The sequence below is a fragment of the Nicotiana tabacum genome, chromosome 6 (genome assembly GCF_000715075.1).
Source record: "Nicotiana tabacum cultivar K326 chromosome 6, ASM71507v2, whole genome shotgun sequence".
NCBI classification, from domain to species: domain Eukaryota; kingdom Viridiplantae; phylum Streptophyta; class Magnoliopsida; order Solanales; family Solanaceae; genus Nicotiana; species Nicotiana tabacum.
Genome location: NC_134085.1, coordinates 26,650,174 through 26,660,539, shown reverse-complemented (window position 1 = coordinate 26,660,539; position 10,366 = coordinate 26,650,174).

The window sequence follows — 10,366 nt, the reverse complement described above, 5'->3', positions numbered from 1 at the left end:
CCTTGATTCAGCTTGAAAACTAACTCTTGCAATTCCTTCCATGCGTTCGCATGTGCGCATGAGCGCTCAGTATCAGATGTGCCTTGATGGCTTGTGATTCCCCGATCGAGGGGCGAGATGCGATCTCTGTGAGTTGATATTGGGCCAGTCTGGAGGACTTGAGGCCGGATCTTTGCCTATGGCTTGAGCACCGAGGTGCTAATTGTGTGAGCAAGTGTTTTTGAACTTATATGTTCGATATTGTTCCTATTAGTGGGAGCAACGGCTGGATGGCTATGTGATGAGTATGTTAGTATTGTGAGACATATCATATGATTTAGAAGCGACGAGAAAGGTCCGCTGGAGGATAGAAGAACTATTAGGTATTTGAATTCCATCTTGGTTCGAGGTATAGCCCCGAGTTGTGGGCGTGTGAAAAATCTTTTCATATTTCCTAGTTGGGAGTGAAGTAAATTTCATATTACGGTATGGGTTCAAACTCAGGAAGACTAAGTGACTGCATAAAGTTTACGATGGTGGAAGGTATGCGGGAATGTTAGTTTGAGGCAAATTAGGTGGGTTATCTCCTGCGAAGTGTTCGAAAGTTATGCGATCTTTATGCTGTTTGTTAGAAGATCTCATTTGCAAGTGAAAGATATGCATTGTAATTTAAATAGGTCGTTTAAGAGAGGGGGCCTAACCGTTGTGAGAGTGAATGCGAGATTTGCAGAAGAGTTAAAGTACTAGATGATCTGTGTTTTCACAAGCTTACAAAGGATTTGAGTTTAATCTCACTATGGTATTATGGCATCAATAGAGTATATGTGTTACGAGAAATTGAGTGTGTTTTGATCTATGGCTTCGAGCCAAGTGGGGAAGTCTGCTGTTGATTGTTAATTGCATGGTTATGTGCTATGTTGGTTCCAGTTTGAGGTGCACTAGTGAATTAGTTATGGCTTACGGAGACTGAAACCGAGGATGTCTCGAGTAAAGGAAAAATTTTGATAGAGGTTATGTCATGCTTCATAGGTGTATAGGAATCTCAGAGTGTCTTGAGTTGTTGTGGTAATGGATGTTCGGTGCATAGAGCAGGAAGTGGCTTGGTTGTTCTAGGATGAGGTTATACCCTGCGGTGTCGGAGTGCTATTGAGGCACAGGTGGTCCTGTTCATTTGATCAGGCTAATTGCAGTTTGAATAGAGTGAATGACTCTCGAGAATGGTTCGAATGTGTTCAAGATTTTGCATATAACAATTGGGTATTTTAAAGTTGTATTTGTGGTTAGAAATTGAGTTTTCATTGGAAGATGTCGAGACTTGTGGCATTTTCTTTATAAATTATGAAATTCTAAGTGTCAGTACCAAGAAGATAAAGGTAACAGATTTAGATTCGCAGGAAGTCTCTTCAGAGAAAAGTACTTTGATTGTGGTGCTCGTGGGAATATCTGAGAAAGTATTGAGCGGCTTATGAGCCTTAGACGGTGTGGCTTTATGCTTGGGTCCCGTGTGGTAAGTCTGGGTTGAGGAATTGTGATGTTATAGCAAGAATGAGTATTAAGTTGAAGGTAAATCAGAAGGAAATTCGGATAAATGGGATAGCTTGGTAGTAGGCCGAGTTGGTATGGTAAGGATACGATTAGCTCTTTGGATGCTTGCGAGGTAATGAGTTTCTACAGGTGTTTCTCGGCAATTCTCTTGGGTATTAGTGATCTGCGTAGCTCGGTTGAGTTCAAAGGATTCAGTCCTGGCAGGTCTGGTTTGTGTAAGGGGAACTCGGAGAGTTCTTGATGGTTTCGACCTCGGTTGGAAATGTATATTTTCTATGGGCATGAGGAGCAGGTATGTATAGTGATTTTCTTCTAGATGGGAACAATGGAAAGTTCTTGGTTGGTTGAGTACATAGTTGCTTGTGGCTCGGAAGAGATACAAGGTTCTTGTGGTTATCTTAGAATGGTACGGTTTATGCGGAATGTTATATAGGAGTGAGATTGGCATGTGTAAGGTCACGGTTCAGATTTAAAAGGAAGTTCATAAATTCTTAGGCAGCACGGGCAGTTCAGATAAATTGAAGAAATGAGCTTCAGATGATTTAAGAAATGATCTTTAGATGATTAACGAAATGGTAATGCTAATTGAGGTGATTGGATGCGGGTATATGATTCAGAGAGAGGAAATGTGATTAAGTTGATGGTACTCCGGTAGTATTGCAGCACTTCTTGTCAGATTGGCTGCTGATATTAGAGTTTGCTTGGCAGCACAGAAGAATCTTAGAGTATCTCTCGTGGAATGATTGAGTACTAGAGGTGAGTTATATATGCGAGTGGCGAAATTGGGATCAGATATGGTACTTCATGTGTTTTATGGACTTGGAGACTGGAAGTTCTCATACGCAGGTTAGCTCGTGGTTGTGGATAACAAAATGTGGGTAAGTTAGTCAGATGTTAGTGTGTGCTATGATTCAGTCATTGTGAACCTTCAAAGGATTGTTTATTTGTTGTAGGTAACTAGAGTTGATATGTGGTCCATTAGTAGACCTATATGGATATATGTCCGGCATCGAGACGGCCTTGTTGACTTCGAGTTGTTGTAGTGAGGGACATGTTGATTCGGTTGTTATTGAGCTTATTGGTAATCTGGGGAGATCTATGAGTTACCTTTTTGTGTTGCGAGACGTTATGATCTGTTGATTATAGGCACCTATGGTGCGGTTCTATCGTAGTTTCATAGTGGAAGTCGAGCGGGAAGAGTGATTGGGTGTTGCTCGGTGAATGGCGTATCGGTTATGTCATTTCAGGTTTGCGTGGTGTATATTATTTTTTTCTTCGTGGGTGTAATGATTTGCTTTGGCCCAGACATCAAATTGTGCGTGGTTGTCGATTTCGAGCATAGTGACTCGAGGAGTTTTGTGTGGAGCAGTGTTTGGATAGGATCGCGCGTTGCAACGAAGCTATGTGGAGTTATGACCTTACGGGCTAGATTCGTGTGTTCTATTCTATGATGTGAGACGGGTTCTTAGCCTTGTGTTGGGTGGTACTGGTGAGCTTGAGGTACAGCTCTTTCATTTGAGTCATTTTCATGATTTGAGTATGTTCGGACCGTTGCTTATTAGTGCGCGTATTATGCTAGTTGTGGCTTAGGCCTCTATTGATGTGTCATGTCACCAGAGTGGTGTGTTGGATTAGAGGAGCTCGTTGGGTTCATTAATGAATACGAACAGATTCGATTTCAGCATGTTGGGAAGGATAAGATCGAGGTTCGGCTCGGAAATTTGCTATGGTATTTGTCAGAGGAGAAGTGGCTTCATGAATGGGTGACCTGAGAAAATGGTTATGGTTTATTGCGTGTTTCCTTTATCGTTGGCAGTATATGACAGTGTTGGAATGAGACTTTAGCTGATAAGAGGTTTTCTACCAGTATTTGGTTGTTGTGGGCACCTGCTGTGAGTAGAAGTTATCGCTAAGAGTGTTCGGGTTATGTGGTATATCATGGAATTGCTCCCGAGGTTGCAGGCATGGGTTACTACAGCTAGTTCGGGCCTATTCAGGGTATAGGTGTGAAGTTTTTATCGTAACGATGGTTTTAGAAGTGAAAATGTGGTTCTATGGCTTATGGGCCAGATTGGATTGTGCAATTTCAGTTGCAATCTGTTATCGAACCTATATGAGATAGGGTGACATGGGATCACCCCCGGGTATATGCATGGTAAAGTTATTCAGCTATTGGTGGGCTTCTAGAACAACTCTAGGTACGTTCGAGGACGAACGTGTGTTTAAGTGGGGGAGGATGTAACGACCCAACCGGTCGTTTTGAGCTTTTGCACTTTGATCGCCAGTTCTCGGGCATGACTTGCCCTGTGTAATGTATTATGACTGATGTCATTGGTTTTGGTTTTCACGAAAATCAGAATGAAATTGAAAGAACAGTTCTCAGTTGTAGCTTAAAAATTTGAAGGTTTGACCAAGATTTGACTTATTTGTATATGAGCTCGGATCGGAATTTTTATGATTTGGTTAGCTCCGTTGGGTGATTTATGACTTAGGTGTGTGATCGGAATTGGTTTTGGAGGTCCAGAGTAGAATTAGGCTTGAATTGGCGAAGTTGAGATTTTGGCGATTTCCGGTTGGTAGGTGAGATTTTGATCCGGGAGTCAGAATGGAATTCCGAGAGTTGTAGTAGCTTCGTTATTTCATTTGGGATGTGTGTGCAAAATTTCAGGTCATTTGGACATTTTTTGGTTGGGTTTTTGATCGAAAACGTATTTCGGAATATTTCTAAAAAATTAGGCTTGAATCCGATGTGTTTAGGGTAATTTGATGTTGTTTGAGGTGTTTTGATGATGGTAACAAGTTTGAATAATGCATTGGGTTATGTTTGTGCTTTTGGTTGAGGTCCCGGGGGCCTCAGGGTGAATTTGGATGGTTAACGGAAAGATTTTGGACTTAAGAGATTTCAGGAGATTGCTGCTTCTGGTATTTTCGCACCTGCGGATTGGTGACAGCAGGTGCGGTGCCGCACATGCAGAAGGGGAGCCGCAGAAGCGGTTTGGGAAGAATAGCCAGGGACCGCAGATACGGCATATGGACCGCACCTGCGGATTCGCAGATGCGGCTCGTGGACTGCAGATGCGGAACCTGATCCCCTAAGTGATTTCCGCAGATGCGGAGAAATGACCGCAGAAGCGGGCTTTCGCTCGCAGATGCGAAAACCCCTGGGCAGAATGTTTTAATTCATTTTATCCGCGATTTTGAAGCTCATTTACTCCATAGTTGGCCTTTTTGAGAGCTTTTTGAAGGAAATCGAAGAGGGGTTCAAGGAGAAACGTTTGGAGGTAAACTTTTCGAACCTAAAACTCAATTCTGTTGTGAAATCCACCTAGAAATTCATGGAAACTAAGCCTAAAATTAAAGAAACTAGGGCTTGAGAATTTGGACTTTAGATTTGGGATTTGAAGGACCATTTGGGGTCGAATTTGAGAACTTTTGGTATGTATGAACTCGTGGGGATATAAGGAACCCGTTGATGTGAAATTTTTTGAGTTTCGAGAAGCGGGCCCGGGGTTTGGGTTTTGCTAATTTCGGAATTTTTGGTATTTTTCGATTGTTTTCGCTTAGGCTTTGTTCCCTTGGCATATTGTGACGTATTCGTTCTGATTTTGGATAGATTTAACGTGCGTGGAGGCCGATTTGAGGGGCAAGGGCGTCGTGATCTAGAGATTTAGCCGGTTCGAGGTAAGTAATGATTGTAAATATTGTTCTGAGGGTTTGAAACCCCGTATTACACATCGTTGTGTTACTTTGAGGTAACGCACACGCTAGATGACGATCGTGGAGTTGTGCACCGTTGGGTATTATGACTTGGTCTGTCCCGTACGACTGTTAAGTCGCGTAATGGATTTGAACTCTTATGATGTTCCATGTTCTAGAGATTGATATTATATGTTTGGGTTGTATGTCATGCTTGGGGCCTTGTGTCGACCTGCTGAGACCCTTAGGGGCACTTTCACTATTTTCCTCACTATATTTTCTTTGAAAGCATATCCTCAGTCATGTTTTACCTGTTTATTGTTTAAATCTGGTTTATCACTTCATTTCTTAAAAATATGAAAACTGTTTGGGTTGAGTTCCCTATTTTACTGATGGTCCGAGTGATCGTGAGGTTGATGACTGGGGTAGACCGAGAGTCTGATTGTGAGGTTAATGACTGAGAGAGGACGAGGGCCTGATTGTGAGGATTATATAGTTATGGATCGGGCTGCACGCCGCAGCATATAATATATATATATATATATATATATATATATATATATATATATATATATATATATATATATATATATATATATGGATCGGGCTGCACGCCGCAGTGATACTTATATGGATCGGGCTGCACGCCGCAGCGATATATATATATGTTGGATCGGGCTGCTCGCCGCAGCGATATAGCCCTTGGGTTGTAGGAGACCCTCCAGAGTCTGCACACCCCAAGTTTGCGCCGTCGACGAGATATATGGATCGGGCTGCACGCCGTAGCGATATATGGATTGGGCTGCGCGCCGCAGCGGTTACTATATGGTACCTATTGAGTGTGAGTGCTGAGTGTGAGCGCTGATTGGTAAGAGTTGAGTCACGAGTGACTGAGAGGCTTGCCCGAGGGGCGATAGATATATACATGCACATGAGTGATGCTTTGCATGAGGGGCCTGTTTATGAACTTATTGATTTTCATTCCTCTTTAAAAATGAGTTTCTATCGAATATGTTAATTTATTGACTGTTTTCACTCATCTTTATATTGAGCCTTTGTCGAAAGTTCTGAACAAATATTTTAAAACAACTTTCATTTAAGCTGGGGTTTATATGATGTTTAGAATTTAATCACTGATTTGGCTTTGTTATTTCCACTAAGATTTTCATGTTATGAGGTGTTTATGATTCTTGTTTTGCCCGAGAGGTTGTTTACGAACTATGTTTTGCCCGAGGGGCCGATTATGGTTTTCATCTCTTTTATTATAAATGGTATTGAACCCCACTGAAACTGTCGGAAAGCATTTTCAAATGATTTTTACCAAAAGGCTGGATTTTAAATAAGACGATCGACTCGTATTCTGAATTAGCAGCCTGTGTGCTTATTGAGTTATCGTGAATGTGGATTCATTGTTTCCTACTGCTCAGTCTTTATTTACTCTTATTACTTATTGGGTTGGAGTACTCACATTACTCCCTGCACCTCGTGTGCAGATTCAGGTATTTCAGAACTCGGTAGCGGGTATTGATTGCTCAGACGCGGAGTCATCAGAGTTAGCAAGGTGGCTGCACGACGTTCGCAGCATTGTTTCTTCATCTCATTTCCATTTATTTACTTAGTATTCTTGACTGTTTTGTTGTATTCAGACCTTGGTAGATGCTCATGACTAGTGACACTCTGATGTCGGGTTTGTGTAATTATTCCACATTTTTCTTTTAAATGTTCATTATGAGATTAATGGTTTATAAATGGTATGAAAACCACTTTTAAATAGTAAATGGTTGATTTGGGAATTGTGTCGACTGGCCTTGTCTTCATGAGTGGCGCCATCACGACCGGGTCCGGTTTGGGGTCGTGACAACATGTGTTTTGTAGTTTTTTTTTAAACGGCCACCAACAAAAATGAGAGTATTTTTTTTATTGGCAAGTGTAATAAATAAATTGAATAACTGCCAAAACGTTGGAGGAAGTATAAAATTCTTTTGAAATTTGGAGGTTGCACTTTTATTTTCTTGATTTGTAGTTTGAATCAATTTTAAACTCCAACAAATTTGGAGATTTGTCTTAAATTTTGACAATTGTTGAATTGTAGTATTTGTAGCTATTCCACTTGGCATTCTATCATAGGTTTGCTTTTGTTGTTCTATATTGATAGATAGATCTCCTTAAAAGTACCAAACCAAATCAGTGAATAACTTACATGTCAACCAAAAAGAAAAGAAAGATAAAATAAAAATAATAATCTAACTAACAAATGAGAAAGAAAAAAAGGAGTAGTTGCGGCATGTCACGACCCAGATTTCACCCTCTCGAGAGTCGTGATGGCGCCTATTGGTGAAAGCTAGGCAAGCCAAATTATCCTCATTACTTAACCTTTTCCAGTTTTAAACCATTATCAGTGATGAGTAGATATCATGCAAATAGAGAAAATAATTAAGCGGAAGACAAAATCTGACAATTTATCTTAATACAAAACTGCGAAAGTCTAAATACAACTCTACCCAGAATTTGGTGTCACAGCTTCACAGACGGTCTACGAACACTATATACAAAGTCTAAAAGATAAAATAAACACTGTTTCTGAAGTGAGTAAAGGAAACAGGATAAAGGAAGAGATAGGAGGTGACGCAAAGGCCCGCGGACGTCTGCAGGACTACTTCGTGTCGCTTGTGTGGGCTGAAGAGAACACCCTCACTGCGGTCCAAGCACTCCGGTATCAGTATCTGCACACAGTGCAGAGTGTAGTATCAGCACAACCGACCCCATGTGCTGGTAAGTGCCTAGCCTAACCTCGGCGAAGTAGTGACTAGGACCAGATTACCAAATAAACATGTGCAATATAGCATACAAAACTAATAGGAAGCAGATAACAATGATGGCAACAATGATCAACCAGTTATATAAATAACAGGCAACAAAAACACCATAAATGTTTCTCAACAAATAATAGATACAAGTGCAATCAATTTATCAAGTTCTTCAAATATAAATCTTTCACCTATAAATCCTTCAAGTAATAATCTCTAAGATAATATGCTTTTAATGAATATATTTCGAATATATTTCCTTTAAATAAATATCTTTCAAATAAACATCTTTCGAATATAATTCTTTTGAGTAAAGGTCACCTTGTGATGCCTCATTCACTTAACATAAAGTAGAGTACAGCTTCCAACCCAATTAGGAAATCAACAAGAAAAGATGAAGTTATTTTTAGAAATTATTTGATAAAGAACATACCCTTTTCAATTAAAGTACAATATCGAATAAATCATTACCTTTAATACGAGAAATCAATAAATCAAAACATAGTAGAAATTCCCTTTTTAAGTAAAGTACAACCTCAAACGGTTTAAGAAAAATTTAGTTGAGAAATCAATTGAGTTAAAAATGTAACAATTGTTGAAATTTGGAGTATTGAACATATATAAAAAAAAGTAAAAACAGAATATCAAGAGAATTAAAAAAGGAATCAAAATCCAACCACTAACAAGAATAAGGAAAACAAATGCAGATTTTACTTTCTTTTCAAATCTTGTTGCAGGCGTGCAATCCGATCCCATTTCCTGTATCTCGTGGCAGGCGTGCCACCCGCTCCCATTTCATGTATCTCGTGGTAGGCGTACCACCCGTTCCCATTTTATTATATCTTGTGGTAGGCATATCACCCGCTCCCATTTTATTATATTTTGTGGTAGGCGTACCACCCACTCCCATTTTATTATGTCTTGTGGCAGGCGCTTCCATTTCATTATATCTTGTGGTAGGCGAACCACCCGCTTCCATTTCATTATATCTTGTGATAGGCGTACCACCCGCTCCCAGTTACAAGCCAACAATAATTACAAGGAATCCCGGCAAGGGAACAAGAGCAATATAACAACTTTCCAACAAGGGAACAATGATATTTCAACAACATCCCGGTAAGGGAACAATACTGTAAAAACAAACATCCCGACAAGGGAACAATAATATCAAACAAACATCCCGGTAAGGGAACAATGGTGATAATAACATATGAAGCGCAATAAACCACAACGGAGTCATAACAATTATAATACAAGACTCACATGCATGCTTGAAACCAACGTATAGATACTCGTCACCATGCGTATACGTCGTACTCCACAATTAACATGTAGCAAATAAGACACAACTCCTAATCCCTCAAGCTAAGGTTAGACCAAACACTTACCTCGCTTTGCAAGCAATTCAAAATTCCAACAAGCCTTTGTCTCGTGAATTCTTGCCCGAAATTCTTAAATCTAGTCATAAACAATTCGATTCGGTCAATAAAAATTATAGGAATTAATTCCATATGAAATTCTACATTTTCCATTAAAAATCCGAAATTGCACTAAAATTCGCCCATGGGGCCCACATCTCGGAATCCTATGAAACTCACAAAATCCGATAACCCATTCAGCCACGAGTCCAACCATACCAAAATTACTAAATTCCGATATCGGATTGGCTTTCAAATCTTAATTTTCATTTTTGGAAAATTTGGATACAAATATGATTTTTCTTCCATAAATTCATGGATTCATGATGTAAATGCATATGGAATCATGAAATATAATCAATATAGGATAAGGAATACTTACCCCAATGTTTTCACGTGAAAATCGCCCAAAATCGCCCAAGAACCGAGCTCCAAAAATTCCAAAACGAAATGGCAAAGTGACTGATTTTTGTGGTTAAATGTTTCTGCCTATCCGTCACTAAAAGCCATTTTCGTTACCAGCCCTTATTCAATTGATCATAACGTTCTGTACAAATGTCCAAATGCCGAACTTTTGTGTTTTGCATAATTTCAGATTCTTTATAGATTTCGAGATATAAGCTTCCAAAGTAGCCTCCTCGCATCAAACATTTCTAGAAAATTTCAAAACAGCCTTACTAACCCTTATTCAATTGATCATAACTTTCTGTACAACTATCCAAATAATTAATGGTTTAGCTTTCCGGAAACTAGGATGCAAGTGATACAACTTTCATGCTTTATAAATTTACAGATTCCTTATGTATTTTGAGATATAAGCTTCCAAAATAGGCTCTACGATTGCACAGTTGCTGTCCAAGACAGCTTCTGCAACAGAAATTCCAGCAACCCTTTTTGTCCGATTTCCATTCCGTTAACCTT